The 17,564-nt window shown below is 48.0% G+C and overlaps 1 protein-coding gene across 3 annotated transcripts in view; it reads right to left on the bottom strand.

Moving 5' to 3' along the window:
* Positions 1-17,564, bottom strand: part of NCAN (neurocan) — a 93,631-nt gene that overhangs the window by 62,869 nt on the left and 13,198 nt on the right. The window contains exon 1 of one of the 3 annotated variants that reach the window (XM_077332008.1): positions 7,421-7,439. The exons of the other annotated variants lie outside the window; for them this stretch is intronic. The gene's annotated coding sequence lies outside the window, so the exon portion shown is untranslated. Of the gene's footprint in view, positions 1-7,420; positions 7,440-17,564 lie in introns of those variants that run through there. 3 annotated transcript variants of the gene reach the window in all.

Here is a 17,564-nt window from a genome sequence, read left to right as displayed (position 1 = left end):
GAAAGAATATGAATGAAAGTTCATTTTGAAGTAACATCATTTTGGAAAAGAAAATTAAATTAGCAAATATTATTGTACTGATTGGTCAATGGGAAACTTAAGAAATTTATTGCTGTGTTCAATGAGTCTGTTTTTTATATTCATTCTTCTGCATTTCTTTTCCCAGGTTTCTCCTTTTTTCTTTTTTCTTATCGTCTTTTTCTTTTCTTTCTCTTAACAATCTTTCTTTTTTCATGTGTACAATACTTTTAATAAAAGTTTAATTTTTGAAAAAGAGCTCTATGGGGAAAGACCTCCCAGATGAAGCCCACCTTTGGGGACCACTTGCCTTTCATACAGGATAGGTTTTAAATTGGTTGAACTGACCACTGATTGATTGACCGATTTTTATTTTATCATTAGATTTGCTCCCCGCCACTACCAAACCAGCTGGCTCCCGGTGCTTTACATCAGAAATAAATTTCCTCTTTACTATTCTGTATTCGTATTTGTATATAACGGGATTTTGTTATGGAAATTTAGATTGGTTTCTTTCTTGATTGACAGAGAATTCAATGTGATATGAAATACTTTGAAATGAAGGAAATTTGAAACTAAAAGAGGGGGGGGGAAGGAAACCACAATAAAATAATAACAAAGATAAAACTCTCAAGTTTTACCCACCCCCAGGCCACCCCTGACCAAGTTCTATACCCTAGGCTGTTAATCCCATAAAATGTTCAAGATTGTAAAGTTTGGCCATCTAGGTCTTCTATGCCCTGGCCTCATTTGAACGCCTGGCAGAAGAGCTCCGTCTTGCAGGCCCTGCGGAACGATGACAATTCCCGCAGGGCCCTCAGCTCTTCCGGGAGCTCATTCCACCAGGTAGGGGCCAGGACCAAAAAGGCCCTGGCCCTGGTTTAGGCCAGGCTTCCCTCACATGGGCCAGGGATCATCAACCTGTTTAAACTTGCAAAGCGAACAGCTCTGCGAGTAGCATAGGGAGTTAAGCAGTCCCTCAGATACACCAGACCTGGACCGCGAATGGCCTTGAAGCTCACAACCCAAAACCTTGAACTTGATCTGGGATTGTACCGGCAGCCAAGGCAGCTGCCTCAGCACCGGCTGGATGCCGGCTCTCTAAGCTGTTCCCGTAAGAACTGCAGCAGCCGCATTGTGCACCAGCTGTAACTCCCGGATCAAGGACAGGGGCAGGCCTGCATGGAGTGAATTACAGAAATGAAAAAGAATATAGAAACAGCCATGCTGATCAGATCGAAGGCTTGCCTCCTCCAGTATCCTATTTCACATGGTAGCCATTCAGACGCCCCTAGCATTTAGAAAAAAATGGATAAAGCTTGCATGGGTGTATATAAAAAGCCATGAAATCACAGCTGACATACGGCACACACACACACACCAATAACAACAACAACCCTGTGCTACAACCCTGAGAGTCTTTGGTGGTCTCCCATCCAAATACAGACTAGGACTAACCCTGCTTAGCTTCCAGCATAAAATTATATGATGGCAAAACATTTCCAGCATTAGCTACTTGCAAAGTGGGGAAGACCTATGGAGGAGCAGCCCATCAGTGGCTCTGAGCCCCAAGGTCTAGATGGAGTGCTCTGTCTGGAACAGGGATGCTCTGTCTTCTTGGTGCTTGGGGGGGCAAGGGTGGGAGGGATTCTGGAGGTCTGGCCCTGCTGGTGGACCTCCTGATAGCATCTGGTTTTTGTGATCTGAAGACAAGCAGAGTATAAAGGCATTTGGGTTTTGAACCCTGTGGGACAATGAGGGTTGGACTGGATGGGCTATTGGCCTGATCCAATACAGTGTCTCTTATGTCCTTACTAGGGGCCAAGCCCTTTGCATTCAGGAATACAGTGGGTGCTAGATTGGGGGTGTGTGTGGAAGAACTCTGTGGACAGCCACCCACTCCCCCCAGGACCTGGAAAGTCGGCAGGAAGCTGTCCTGGGGCAGTAATGCTCTGTCTTCTTAGTTCTTGGGGGGCAAGAGTAGTAGTGTTTCTAGAACACTGGTCCTGCTGGTGGAACTCCTGGTGGTACCTGGTGTCGGCCACTTTGTAACACAGACTGTTGGATTTCATGGGCTTGATCCAATATGGCTTCTCATGTTCTTGTGTGAAATCTTGCTTTCTGAATCTGAGGTCCAAAGTTGCATGCAAATAAATATTACCTTGAAAGCAGTTGTCGCTGCCACCATTGCGGCCTCACAACAACCCTGCAAGGTATGTTAGGCAGAGAGAGAGAGAGAGAGAGAGAGAGAGAGTGTGTGTGTGTGCAACTGGCCAATTGCTGTTCATCACCAAGTGGGGATTGGAACCCAGACCTTCCTCATCATACGACACCCCATATCTGAAAGGCGATGCCAATAGGAAGTCAGTCATTGAACCAGGATGTTGGGGGACATATCAGATTGTTCCTTGTTGGGTTTTGAGAGCTTGTTTGCCCACCGGGGGAAGGGTGTGCTGCCCACCAGGCTGGACCAAACAACCCCTCTGTTCCTGTTCTCTCCCGCCGGCCTCGAAAGGACCATGCCAGCCGCTCACCCAGGGAAGCCTGCCAGCCGGCGGCCAGCCGTTCCTATTTACTCAGAGACAAGCCGGAGCGTGGAGACAGAAGCAAAGATCGCTGAGTAAACACCCCATATTTTATTTAAACACCAAACATTAGGATCCACTCTTCAGCTACTTAAAAGCGAGCCTCTTGAGTGGATTAGGGGTCAAATCAATTTAAGCATTCTGCTTGGCTTACAAATTGGAGTGGGCGAGATGTTTTCTTTTCTTTTTCCCCCCCTTTTTATTTTGCAGTGTCATTTCTCAGCTCTCTTTCCGCTTCTTGGCTGGCTTGGGTGGCTCATCCCCTCCACCCACACCCGACTTCAGCATATTTAACCATCTGACAACACTGGCAGCTTCAGATACTGTCGATTGGAGGGGGGGGGGTCAAGAGGAGAAAAAGACATAATTGGGGTTCTGGGGGAGGAAACAAGCAGCCCCCCCTTTCTTAGAAAAGATAAGCAGAGCTCCGCTGGTTCATACCAATGAAATGGCGACTACAACATCCACAGAGAGTGCCAAGAAGGGTTTCCAAGCAGGGCAAAGGGGGTCAAAACCTATCCCCCGTAGATGTCTCCCCGCAACTGGGATTCAGAGGTGCACTGCCTCTGAACATGGAGGTTCCATCGCTCCCTCGTGGCTTTTGACACACCCTCTTCTTTCCCATGACTTTGTTGAGGCCTGTTTTGAAAGCTAGCAACCATTACGACATCCAGTGGCAGTGGCTCCTAAAAAGCAAACGAGGCATGACTTTCTTCAGCCTGTCCTTGAATCAACTGCCCAGCAGGCTACCTCCCTCCCATTTTCTCATTTTAGGGGAGACAAGAAAGTGCTCTCTGCCCGCTTCTTGCAAGTTATTGTAGAAAGGTTTCAGAGGTTTCTCTGGAGGGGGTCTGTGGCCTTTCCCCTTCTGCCTTAATGGACTTGTCCACAAGCTAGGGAACTGGCCGTCTCTACCCAGAGAGCTTGGTGGGTATGCTGTGGGTGTAAAAATCAAAGAGGGGATCTGGTTGTGGCTGGTATGGGGGCTTCAGGCTTTCTTCTTAGCTCCTTCCCTTATTTCTGGCCTGCATGAGGTGGAGCCATTGTAGTAGTAGTAAGGCAGGAAAGAGAGCAAAAGGAGGGCAAAAGGGTGTGGGGGGTGAGGTCCCCCGTGGTGAAATTTCACTTCCCAGGGGGTGGAGTGGCAGGGAAATTTGGCCAGTTGACATCACTTTCCAGGGTCCTTGGAGCCTGGACATTTATTTCAGAGGCTCCTCCACAGTCAGAAGGTTGAAAAAACCTGCCTTAGAGAATTCAGCAGAAGAGAGCAAGAATCTGGGAGGAGGAAGAAGAAGAAGAAGAGTTTTCTTATATGCCGCTTTTCCCTACCCGAAGGAGGCTCAAAACGGCTTACAGTCGCCTTCCCATTCCTCTCCCCACAACAGACACCCTGTGAGGTGGGTGAGGCTGAGAGAGCCCTAATATTCCTGCTGGGTCAGAACAGCTTTATCAGTGCCGTGGCGAGCCCAAGGGCACCCAGCTGGCTGCATGTGGGGGAGTGCAGAATCGAACCCGGCATGCCAAATTAGAAGTCCGCACTTCTAACCACTACACCAAACTGGCTCTCCGGACCTTACAAACTAACAAAGCTCAGCAAATAGTTGTGTAAAAATGTTTCAGACAAAAGCTGGAAATGTGAAGAACTACCATGGGCATTTTTCCATGTGTGGTGGGCTTATATTAAAGTGAAGAAAATTTAGATACCAACATGGCCATGTAGACAAAAGATCTTAAAGACTAATCTTCAGATGAATCTGGAAGTATTCCTGCTGGGACCGATCAATAGAAGTTTAGAAAAGAACCAGGGAACTTTTTTCCTTTGTATGATAGCAGCAGCGCAACTATTGTATGCTCAGATGCGGAAAACTACAAATATTCCGGCTTTAGAGACATGGCTAAACTTACCTGGCTGATTAGAGAAAAATCAACGCCCTCTTTTATTAATAACTGGAAACCTCTTAGAGACCTCTTGAAATAAAAATAACTTGGGCGTGTGACTTTCGAGATGGAAAGCAATAGTTGCTGTAATTATTTTAAAATCATATGGATAGGAATGATGCATTAGAATTAATAAGCGATGTAATTTAATTCAACGAGGCTGATATTTCTGTCCTTTGTTGCTTTCTTTCTTTTCCCTCCTGTGTTGTTCTATTTTGCATCCTTTCTTCTTCTTATCTGAATTGAAACTATTAATAAAAATGTTTTTGTTAAGCTCCTACACAGCGACAAATTTCGTTAGACTTGGTGCCCCCGGACGCTTGCTCTTTTCTACTACTACTGACAGACTAGCACAGCTGCCCATGTTGACTGATCTTAGAGGATCTAACCATTTTAGAATGGCTCACGGTCATCTCTGTCATGATCTTTCCTTTAGAATCATAGAATCATAGAGTTGGAAGGGACCTCCAGGGCCATCTAGTCCAACCCCCTACACTATGCAGGACACTCACAACTATCTGCCCATCACAGTGGCCCCAATTTCATACACAAAGGGGGAATCAGCATTTCCCTGGGTATGCAAGAAAGGACCACAAGAGCCAAGCTTGGTGTAGTGGTTGGGAGTGCAGACTTCTAATGTGGTGAGCCAGGTTTGATTCCCCGCTCCTCCCCCACATGCAGCCTGCTGGGTGACCTTGGGCTCCCCACAGCCCTGATAAAGCTGTTCTGATCGAGCAGTAATGTCAGGGCTCTCTCAGCCTCACCCACCTCACAGGGTGTCGGTTGTGGGGAGAGGAAAGGGAAGGCGAATGTAAGGAGTTCGGGTAGAGAAAAGCAGCCATATAAGAACTGACACTTCTTCAACAGTCTATTCTGCCCACACACAATCTGCCTAAGTTCATAAAAATCAGCATTTCTGTCAGATGACTATTTAGCCTCTGCTTAAAGACTTCCAAAGAAGGAGAACCCACCATCTCCCTGCGGAACCGCTCTTCTGGATGTTTAGCTGAAAATTCTTTTGAATTAATTTCAACCCATAGATTCTGGTCCAACCCTCTGGGACAACAGAAAACAACTCTGCTCCATCCTCTATGTGGTGGCCTTTCATATCATCTCTTAGTTGCCATCTCTTCAGGGAAAAGCGGCATATAAGAACCAACTCTTCTTCTTCTTCTTCTTCTTCTTCTTCTTCTTCTTCTTCTTCTTCTTCTTCTTCTTCTTCTTCTTCTTCAAGTTCCTGCTGTCACATGTTCTTGCCATTATGTTTTTATGATCTGTGTTGCATTTATACTGTGTGTTAATGTACCATTTATTTGCTGTCATTATTTTGTTGTGCTTGACCAAAGAACAGAGGCTCACAAATGTCTTGTGAGCTTTGTTATTTTAACTTTCCAACCCCAGGGAGACTCGAAGGAAATTTCCAAAGAACCTCTATCTGTGGACCTTGAGTGGCAGGAATTGCCGCTTGGTATGTCTTGGGCAGTGTGTTTTATTGCTTTGGCAAGCTTGCGGCATGAGAACATTGTGTTATAGCACCTGTTATTTTGGTGCCAAAGAGTGCCTGGGGCTTTCGGGGGCAGCCATATAGGTAGGCCAGCTTGAGCGAACTTTAGTTTCAGCAAAAAGCATTGTGTACCTGTTTCATTAACCCTTCAATAAAGAGATTAATTCTGCCAAGAGTCTGCTGATGGGGGAAAGACAACTGGAACTTGACACTTATACTGAATCAGAGCATTCATTGATGCACCAAGGTCATTGTTGTTTACATACATTGTAGACAAATGTCCTCAAACAAACAAACAAACAAAAAACCTTCTATGGGAAATTATACTGTGAGATGTTGAACCAGAGATATCTTGCAAGTTCAGAACAATGGACCCCCTGGGGTTGAAGTTTCTTATCTCATGACAACTTCTAATTTTCTGTCCCCAAGCACTTTCCCTCTGCTCTAATCAAGGTGATTATAACATGCATGGTACCTTGGCATTCCTTACAAGCCTCCTCCATTAAAAATTTCTTCTAGACCTTGTGCAGTCCAGAAATTTTGTGAGCAATGAACTGATATTTCCCATAAATGCCTACTGAGGGAAGCTGTCCCTGAAACCACCTTAGTTTCATATTTCCTTGTAGACATTTTCAAAAATTGAATTCAAAGCATCTTAAGTTGTAGTCCGTCTCCTCTTATGAACATATTTTTATACATTTTATCCATGGTGATTAACTCCTCATCTTGCTAATTTCTATTAAATGTGTATATTGTGCTTATTAAGGATTGCTGATTGTGACCCTAATTCAGTGAATGTGCCAATAAACTGACATGCCAGTAAAGGTTGAATTGATTGACTGACTAATGGATAGATTCTTTATCCTGTCTTCTTTACAACACTGCTCCCACCTTCTGATGGGGATATAAATCAGAGGATTCTGTTCCTATTCATTAGACAGCTTTCTGTAGTGGTCGAGAGCAGCGACTTCTAATCTGGAGATCCGGATTTGATTCCCCACTCCTCCACATGCAGCCAGCTGAGTGACCTTGGGCCAGTCACAGTCCTGATAGATCTGTTCTCACTCAGCAGTTCTGTCAGAGCTTTCTCGGTCCCACCAACCCCGCAGGGTGTCTGTTGTGGGGAGAGGCAATGGTAAACACACAGAGGGAATAAAAATGTTAAGATTAGTGATTAACAGCAGACGCTTCCTTCCCAGTTGTGGAAAGAAGTAATTAAAAGAGATTTCTTGTTCAACAGTTTAAGATTAACCAGCTCATATGCCGCTCATTTAATCGGGCTGCTTGGGCAGCAATGTTTCTGTCCATGGTGCTGAAAGGATGGATGTGCCGATTCAAGGTTCTACGGCTTGGGGTGGGGTGGGGGGACTCTTACCGCAGTGAAGGGCGGAGGTGAGGGGCTGTGTCATGGGGGACAAATCACAGATGCGTGCCACGCCGACTCCAGCAAAGAGGTCAAAGCCAGCTCTGCAGTGTTCTGCAAATGCCTCCTAGAGGAAGGCTGGGATTAAGAAAATAGAATAAATCAGAGGCGGCCAAACTGAGGCTCCTCCTGATGCTTATGAACTACAGTTCCCATGAGCCCCTGCCATGATCCCTCTGGGACACTATGGGCCAGTCCATTTCTCTCAAACTAACCTAGCTCACAGGGTTATTTCTAGGATCAAATGGGGCGTTGGAAGTCCAAATCATGCTAATCTGGGCTCCTGGGAGGAAGACCAAGATGTACTTCGGCTAAGATGGGAAGAACACTCTGCACATGTCCAAAGGTTCTTCTTCGGTCGCATCACTAACTTGGTTCTTTCAGAAAGGGGTGTGGCCAAAGATGGGAGGATTTGGACCAAATGCATGTGGGCACAAGCGAATCTTGTGTAAGATAGGAGGCCCCTCCTTAGGTGATGCCAGTCCATCAGGCAAACTCCCACCCCCATGATGCTTGTTGTCTGGTGGACCAGGTGGGGGAGGGGGAGGCTGGTTTTACGGATGGTTCTGTTGAGGATTTTTAATGAACGGTTGTAACCCACCAGGTACCATTCTGGGAGTAGCAGTCTATAAATCTAATAAACCAATCCATCCGTTTTCAGCACCAACTCTAATACGTTTTTGAAGAAGGATAGTTGGTTTATATACCTCACTTTTCATTACCCGAAGGCATCTGAAACCGGATTACAATCGCCTTCCCTCCCTCTCCCCACAACAGACGCCCTGTGAGGTAGTTGGCGCTGAGAGAGCTCTGACAGAACTGCTGTGTAAGAACAGTTCTAAAAGGACGGTGACTGGCCCAAGGTCACCCCGGTGGCTTCATGTGGAGGAGCGGGGAACCAAACCCAGCTGTTCCAGATTAGAAACTGCTGCTTTTAGCCACTGCACCATGTTGTTAAAGAGTGTCGTTGGGTTTATTCTGTTTTGTTAAAGACTGTTGCTGTTGTTGTTCAAGAATATTTTCAAAAAATCCTTGCTAAGTTAACTTTGCGGCTGCCGTCACGATCCACATCATTAAAAAAGGGTAAGTGGGGAAGAAACAAATGTAAATTCTGTGGAATGGTGCAGGCTCATCCTCTAAATATAGACATCTGCACAGTGGAGATGGTTGGAAACAGTGGCATGTTGACAATTTCCAATGTTTTTTTGAAAAAAAACCCCACAAAATCCCCCAAATGCAGACTGTAGGAATCCAGCCACTCGTGAGCCACAGGGATGCAAAGACTCCATGGCAGCTCACACCTCCTGAGGATTCCCCACAAACAACCTCTCCCAAAACATTCCTCCAGCACGCAGCGATCCCCCAGTCATCCCCCAATAGCAACCCTTCCAACACCGACCTCCAGTTAGGGTTAAGTGCGCAAGAGAAGCGAAAGCCCCCCCAAATCTCCATGTTGATTAGATCTGGCCCTTGCTCCTACTATAAGGGAACTGACCCCTGGACTGAACGGGGGAGGGTTAGGGCTAGGGCTAGGGTTGTGCCTGGCGGCGTCCGAATCGGCCGTTCCAGGCCGATTCGGACCCCGCCACGCACAACCCTAGAGGGCACCTATAAAATTGATTTGCCATCTGTCTAATTGTGATAATTTGTAATTGCTTTTATGGGGTGTTTTATGGGTTTTATTGTATTAACTGATGTTGTAAACGGCCGCAAGACCGTTGGAGAACGGTGGTATAGAAATCCAAAAATAAATTATAAATAAGTAAATAAATACATCTGTGGCTTTGAGGAATCCTTGGCCACTGATGCTATGAACTTAGGGGGATTGTGAGTGGTTAGGCAGAAGGGATTGTGTCGGTGCTTGGCCATATCACCTGATAAATTAAATATATACGTATAAATTAATCAACTCTCACCCATTCAGGATGCCTTCCAGGGCTGTCAAGAAACCCCAAGGTTTCACGAACCCCTGGTTGAGAGAGCCTGTCCAGGGTTTGGTCCCCTGGCCTTGGATCCTCCTCATCACTCTCCTCCTCTGTCCACCTGCTTTTGGAAACGAGGCCTCCAGAACTTCACACAGGACTCCAGAATCAAAAGGTTCTCAGGGGGCAGGCAATGTAAAAGACCTTTTCCTGCCCACAGCCCTGGTGACCAGCAGCTGATCCTGAATTTGGTGGTCCAGGGGTCTCCCTGGTGCTCCTAGAAAATAGGGATTCCAGGGATCACCCCCGATACCTTCTGCCAAAGGCTGCCAGCGAATGGCAATTGTGCCACAGCTGCTTCTAAAATCAAGAGAGGAGCACAGAGCAGATGTCAAAGTCAGCCCCTGGCACCTACCCATTTGGGAAAGCCCACCCCGCCAGAAGCTTAGAGAGGCATGTTTGGATTGGTGCCAGGGCAGCCGGAATCAGTAGGAGACATCATTTTGGTGTCCACAAGCCCAGATATACACCTGGATCAATCGAGATGGGAAGACCTCCTAGAGATCTCCCCTGGAAAAGGCAGCGGAATCTCAGAGCTCGACCTCTTAAAGTTCCCAAAAGCTTTTCTTGGAAGGGATTCAAGGGGATCTTAAACTGCTATTTGAAGGTTCTGTTAAGTCCTTCAGAAAGGAAACACCTGGAGATTTTTTGGTGGGGGGAGTCTATGGAGGCGGAGTTTGGATAGGGGAGGGGTCTCAGTAGTTTGGGATATCAAAGAGTCCGAAGCAGCCATTCTTTCTAGGGGAGCAGAGATGACCTGTCAGCCGAAGATGAGTAGACCAGAAAAGGTAGTCTTCAAGCTGGCGATGGCAAAAAACTTTATTCAAACAATATGAACTGTTCTAAGCAGAAGGAGTTCCCAGGTAGGCCAGCCTTGTTTTCATTTTTACTCCATCAGTGAACTTATCAATATAGCATAGTATTTCTTTAAATGGGTTTATACTAACAAAGCTAAGTCTTCAATACACAACCTTATATTTTAAGACATATATCTTGGGTCTACTAATATCAAAGGGCCAACAAGGTAAACATCCTCTATACCAGTGGTCCCCAGCCTTTTTATCACCGGGGACCCGTCAACGGTTGACAATTTTACTGAGGCCTGGGGAGGGTAGACTTTTGCCGAGGGACGTTGCTGCTGCCGCCTGAGCCCCTGCTCCACTTGCTTTCCCACCGGCACCCCTGACTTCCCGCTGCCCACTGGGGGCGCTGCCAGCAGCAGCTGCTTAGTGCCATGCCAAGGGAGAGCCCCAGCCATGGCGGCCGCTGGAGAGCACCAAAGGTGAGCCGGTGGTAGAGTGGCAGGGCAGCCTCCGAGGCAGTAGCCGGGTAGGGGGACGAGGAGGAGCCACGGCCAGGTACCGACTGATCTACGGACCGGTACTGATCTCCGGACTGGGGGTTGGGGACCATTGCTCTAGGGAATCATATAAGTGACCCCTATTTTTTGCCATCGCCAGCTGGACAACTACCTTTTCTTATCTATTCTTTCCGGGGGTCCTGATCCCCGTAGCCTAAAAACCAGATGTAATGGTGGGAGAGCTCCAGGCCCCGGCTGCAGCCTGGCAACTCTATGCTTCAAGACTTGAGACCTGCCTTTGACTGGAAGCCACCGACTAGTTCATGGGGGAAAACGATGAACCAAAGGTCACCCAGGCAAGCTTTGTGGCTAAGCAGGGATTTGAACTCGGCTCTCCTCAGTTCTAGGCTGACACTATCACCACTTGGCACAGCCTGGTTGGTGCACATGGCACCCCCCCCCCCCCATCCATCCTACCAAGAACAAGGTGTCCTTTCACTGCGGAATTCTTTTCAACGCTGCTCTGGTTTCCAGCAGCCTGCCCGCTTCGAGAACTTGCTGGCTCCTTCTTTTCCTGGGATATTGCTGCTGAGAGTCGGGGAATTTTATGCCAACCAGCGACATAATAATAGGAGTCAAAAAAAAAAAGAAAAGAAAAATCCTGCCTCCCGTTCTCTCCAGCCTCATTCTCAAGAGGGGAGGCGAGAAATAAATGAGAGAGAGAGAGACAGAGAAAACGTGGAGAGAGGGAACGTAATTTCAAGCTGGGGAGATCGATTTTACGAAAGCATTTCAAAACAGAGGACAGCCCCCACTCGTCCCCTCCCCCCTCTTCCGGCATCAAAAGCATTTCTCGTTTCACACTTTCCCCGTCGAGTAGCTCTTGCCGGCTCTATAACACATGCTGGTTAATTGACTCAAAGTAATGATACAAATTGCATCACGGGAGAACCTGCACCGTGTCGTGGTTAAAGGCGGCGGGCTCTTATCCGGAACGCCGGCCTTGATTCCCTGCTCCTCCACATGCAGCCAGCTGGGAGACCTGGGGCTAGTCACAGCCCTTTCAGAGCAGTTCTCAAAGAGCAGATCTTCCAGAGCTCTCTCAGCCCCGCCTACCTCACAGGCTTTCTGTTATGGGGAGAGGAAGGGGAGGGCAGGTGGTAGGTGCTTTGAGACTCCTCTGCTAGACCGTTTATGCACTGGGAACTTCACTGCCCCAGCTCCCGTGCAGGAGCACAGATCGGGGGCGGATGAGGTGCACCAGGCCAAATGCTCCCCCATATGGGTGCAGGAAGAGGTGGAGCAACCTACCACTACTAAAACTCCAGCTTGCAGCCTGGCATGAAACCTACAGTGCGTAAACGGTCCTAGTGAAAAGTGGATTGTAAAAAAAAAACAACCCAGCACTTCTTCTTCACAGTTAAAACAATAGTAAAGCATTGCACTGCTCCATTTTCTTGCCACTCGTTCTAGCCAGTCATCCGTCTGTCGGTCCATCCTATAATTTCCCCCTTGGGTCCACCTTGGGAATACTGAAGACGAACAGAGGCAGGCCCAGAGATTCTGTTGGCTATCATCACTTGCTCCATCCTCAACCATAAGCCTGTTGGAAGAGCACCGTTTTGCAGGCCCCGTGGGACTTGAGTCCCCTGGAATTCCATCCCCTTCCCTTAGGCCTACCCAGGGACACCCTCTTGGGGCATTTTGGGGCAGCCATGTCTCCACAGGCCTGCCGAGTATTTTGAGGGATGCCACACGCTGGCAGTAGCTGCCTCTTGGCTCAGAGGAAATCCAAGCACATGTCCCCCTCCTGGCGCTGCGCTCGACAGGAGGTGGCTAATCTCTCCCGGGGAGAATTTTCTCAGCAATTGCAGGAAAGGAAAGGGTCCCCGGCACCTGATTAATCTCCAGGCTGGCTGGGGAGTCTTTTAAAGCGACGTGTCCCTGGGATGTTCTCATGGCTTGATAAACACAGTGGCATTTCCGCTCTGCTCCCCAGGGGTGGAGATATCAGCGTGCCTCAGCCGGCCAGAGGGCTGCGTCGGGATCGGGGTTTTCAAGGGGGAAACCCTGACATCTGGCCCCACTGATGGCTCTCTTGGGGAGGGGGGACTGCAGCGAGAGCGAGCACCAAGGTTTTCCTTCTCGGCACTTGGATCTCGGCCCACCCCCCACCGCCAGCTGGCTGATGGAGCCGAGGGTCCTCATCAAATGCTGGCACAGAGCAAAAAGGAAAGAAAAATTCCAGGCTTTATCCCTGGCATTATTTTCTCTGGGTTTTGTGACACATTGCTGAGTGCCGCCCACTTCTCCCCCGTTTATGAAATAATGACTTCATCTTTGCATTTGGGAGCCCAAGGTGTCTCAAGCCGTCTTACAATCACCTTCCCTTCCTCTCCCTGCAACGGATACCTCACGGGCGAGGCGAAGCTGAGAGAGAGCTCTGACAGAGCTGCATGGTGAGAACAGCTCTTGCAGCACTGTGACAAGCTTGAGGCCACCCAGCTGGCTACAGGTGGTGGAGGAGGGAGGGGAATCAAAGCCAGTTCTCCAGATTAGAGGCCTCAGCTCATAACCACTACCCCAATTATGCTATCTCTTTGCAAGCAGCCGCGTTGGTCAGGATTCAAACCCGAAATCTTACATCGGCAACAGGAAAGCTAAGAACTTATTTGGTGCAGTTGGCATTCAGGGGAAGGCAGGCCTAGCCTGGTCTCATCAGATCTCGAAGGTAAACAAGGTCAGCGCTTGGAATGAAATCTCAAAGCATCCTTCTTTGTCCGCTTTTCCCCGCGTCACGCGTTCCAATCAAAACGACAAGGACGTTTGCGCTCTGAAAAGCTATCTTTCGTCCCTGTAAAAATTTAAAATATGAATCCTAATAGGAACAGCGTTAATAACAAAAGGCCCGGGAGGTTCGGTCCTGGCCAGATCCATTGCGGGAGAGGCAAAAATATCCCTGTAGACGGAACCCATAAAACGCAGTCTCGGGCGCAGTGTGGATATTTCGTTTAACTGCAATTTCAGAAAAAGAGAAGGAAAGATTGTCACCCCCGCCCCCCCCACCCCAACACGTTTTTGAACAGCCTGTCAAAAAACTGTCACTTGAAAGCTGAGGAATTCTTTGTCTGCCTGTGCCCTCGAGGACGGGGCGATATTGCACATATTGGGAGAGCTTTTGCAATCAGGGAGATATTTGTAGGTTTCTGTTTGGCACCCTGCATGTAAATATGTCCCCCGTCTATGCTCGGCCTGTCTCGGTGGCCGGGGGGGGGGATTTTGTGCGAGGAACACACAGCCACAGACTAAGCGTTGCAAAAAGGGCCAGACGCGCAGACGAGCCTGCCGATTTTTCACATACGACATCTGATACGGTCTCTGTGCGCGTTTTCACAAAAACCTATCGGAGGAGAGGAGCCCCCTCACATCTGTTGTCTCTTGCATAATTCATTTGCCTCATGAATGCGCCAATCTGGTGATTGGTGATTAGCGTCACATGAAATGCAATTTAATACTTGGCAAGCTACTGGATCCCCCTCCCTCCCCATCCCTGGGCAGCATCTTTGCCCTTTTCCCCAGCTTCTTTCTCTGTGATTTTGTGTAGGCCGTTCAGGCCCTTTGACCCTCATTCCCAAGCCATGATGCTGGTGAGGACACCAGATGAGGCAGAGGGAGTCAAAATCAGAATCACAGAATCACAGAGAGCTGGAGGAGACCATCAAGGGCCATCCGGTCCGGCTGCCCACCTTATTGAGGACTTAAAAATTAGGTGCTCATCCCATCTCCCCCTCAAAACTTCCATTGCAGGAGACTCTGCCAGTCTCCGAGGCAGCATATTCCATCCAGGAACAGCCCTCACTGTCAGAAAACTATTTCTAATATTTCTTTGGGGCCTCCTTTCCCGTGATTTGAACCCTTGGCTCCTGGTCCTCGTCTCTGACGCTGTAATGAACAAGTTGGCCCCCTCCTCAACAGGTCTACCTTTTCTGTAGTTATACACAACTACCATATCACCCCTGGCCCTCCTCTTCTGCAAACTGCATGCACGTAGCTCTTGTAAGGTGTGGATTCCAACCCAGGTTCCCAGGGCTAGATTTGCCAGTAGGCTAAGCAGGCCTAGGGCCTCAAAATCTAAGGGGCCTCCAGCCAAGGTGTATAATATTTTTGACACTGTCCTAGGCCTTTCTTACACGTCCTGTCATAACACCCGGATCTGAACAACCCTTCGGTAATTTTCCTTACACTCCATTTCAGAATAATACTATCTGAAGCCGATAACTCAATCTTGGTGCCAGCCACGGGAACTTCATGGTTTGTTTGTTTATTATATTTATCGACTGCCGCTCTCAGTCTAGCCGGCTCTGGGCGGTTTACAACAGCATAAAGTACAATAAAATCCCCACATTCCCATAATGTTCCCACAAACCCATAGTCCCACCCCACAACAGACCCGATAGACCCTTTGACCCAGTGCCTCAGGGAGGGTGTTTGAAGGAGGGACCCAGCAGATCTTCCTTGCCCTGGCCTCAACCAAACACCTGGTGGAAGAGCTCTGTCTTACGGGCCATGTGGAACTGTGATCTCTCTTCTGGGAGCTCATTCCACCAGGTAGGGGCCAGGACTGGAAAGGCCCTGACCCTGGTCGAGGCCAGATGCACTTCCCATGGGCCAAGAATCACCCATCTATTCAGATCTGCAGAGCGAAGAGCTCTGCAAAAGGCACAGTCCCGCACATATGCTGGGCTCAGACCACGAACGGCCTTAAAGGTGAATATCAAAATGTTGAGCTTAATCTGGAATGCAACTGGCAGCCAATGCAGCTGCCACGGCACCAGCTGGATGCGGGCTCCCCAAGGTGTCCTCGTGAGGACCCTCGCAGCTGCATTTTGTATGATTCTGTTTTATTAAACACTTTAGGAAGGATTAGGCCCCAGGGAGCAAAAGGCCACATGGGCGGTGGGTAAAGTCCCTCAGATATGACTAGCTGCAAAAGCCCCACCCTCTCAGACTCCTCCAAGAGGGCTCAGAACATGACAGAGGGAACTGTTAATTTATTTGCAGGCTCAAGCCAGACAGAGCAAACACTGAAGAGCACATGAGGAAGAAGAGGTCCCCCTTTTCTTCAAAATAACAATTACGGCTGGCTTGCTTTCTTATGCTGCTCTTGTAAACATTGCTTTTGTTCGGAGTGCTTCTTTCCTGAAGATCCTTTCTCCATCTCTCTTTCTCCACCTCAAAGACATTATCACTGAATTCTGTCTTTGTAAAGTTGTTCCATTTATGATCAAGGGGTTCGGACCTGAGGGCCAGGTCATTTTCGCCGGACCAGCCAAGCCATTTGGAAATCAGAACGGTTACTGAGTACTTGCACAAGTTTGTGCAGTTCATGTCAGGATTTTTGAAGCAGAATTAGAGCAGCTTTTGATGAGCTCGAGCAACAAGCGAATGCCACCTTGCCAGATGTCAACTAGAGAGCAAGAACTGAAGAGTGAAGGAACAGCAAGGAAATGATGGAAGGGCACCTGGTCCTGATGTTTTTTATGAACCCTCTTGAGAGCCAGCTTGGTGTAGTGGTTAGGAGTGTGGACTTCTAATCTGGCGAACTGGGTTTGATTCTGCGCTCCCCCACATGCAGCCAGTTGGGTGACCTTGGGCTCGCCACAACACTGATGAAGCTGTTCTGACTTGAGCAGTAATCTCAGGGCTCTCTCAGCCTCACCTCCCTCACAGAGTGTCTGTTGTGGGGAGAGGAAAGGGAAGGCAAATGTAAGCCGCTTGGAGACTCCTTGGGGTAGAGAAAAGCGGCATATAAGAACAACTCTTCTTCTTCTTCTTCTTCTTCTTCTTCTTCTTCTTCAGTAATATCAGGGCTCTCTCAGCCTCACCTCCCTCACAGGGTGTCTGTTGTGGGGAGAGGAAAGGGAAGGCAAATGTAAGCCACTTGGAGACTCCTTCAGGTAGAGAAAGGCAGCATATAAGAACAACTCTTCTTCTTCTTCTTCTTCTTCTTCTTCTTCTTCTTCTTCTTCTTCTTCTTCAAGAGACACGTTTAGGATAAAATCCTTTATTCCTGTACTAGATGCACTTCAAGGGCTACTGTGAACAGTGATGCTGAACGCATGTTTTCCTGTCTTGCTCATCTGGCAACACCTAAGAAAGAAATTCAGCCAGGTGTTGAACTGTTGATGGAAGCACACCCAGAAGATATTGACCTGAAAGTAACTGATGCACTTTTTCACTTTCACTTGTCCGTGAGACAGAGCCATAGGCCTACAGGTCTTTCTCACACAGAACTTTATCAAATTACATACAAGGAAAAAAATTCAGATGACCTTCCCTGATGTCGAGGCAATCTTGCAGCTATCTCTCCTCTTAATGGTCACTAACCGTCTGGGAGAGAGGTCTTTCCCAAGCCTCAAAACTTCTTGCCCCACGGATGCCCTTCAACAGCCCCACTTGGCAGCATTCTGAGGTTCTCTGGCATATGCAAGAAGGAAGATTTTCTTTTTTTAAAAAATGCCAAAAGACAAGCAGGTCAACTCTTGTGTTTGCTTCAAAGATTTCTCCTGTGTTGGTCACCATGACTGGCTTCCTAGATTCATTAGCACTGCAAGTGAATGCCTGTGGGCTTAAATGCATCCTTTGTATGGGATTCAAGCCTTCAGCCTCCATCATACAAGCAGGACATGATATTTTAGGAGAGGCAACCAGGAAACAGATGATAAAGCATCACAGCTTCAGCTGGCACCAGAGAGAACCGAAATCTGTGCTAGAATTTCTCATTTGAAAACTCATGCGTGGCCATTTCCTCTCT

The sequence above is a fragment of the Paroedura picta genome, chromosome 4, assembly GCF_049243985.1.
Source record: "Paroedura picta isolate Pp20150507F chromosome 4, Ppicta_v3.0, whole genome shotgun sequence".
Lineage (NCBI taxonomy): Eukaryota > Metazoa > Chordata > Lepidosauria > Squamata > Gekkonidae > Paroedura > Paroedura picta.
The sequence above is the reverse complement of the archived record's forward strand: the minus strand, read 5'-3'. Positions and strand labels throughout refer to the sequence as shown.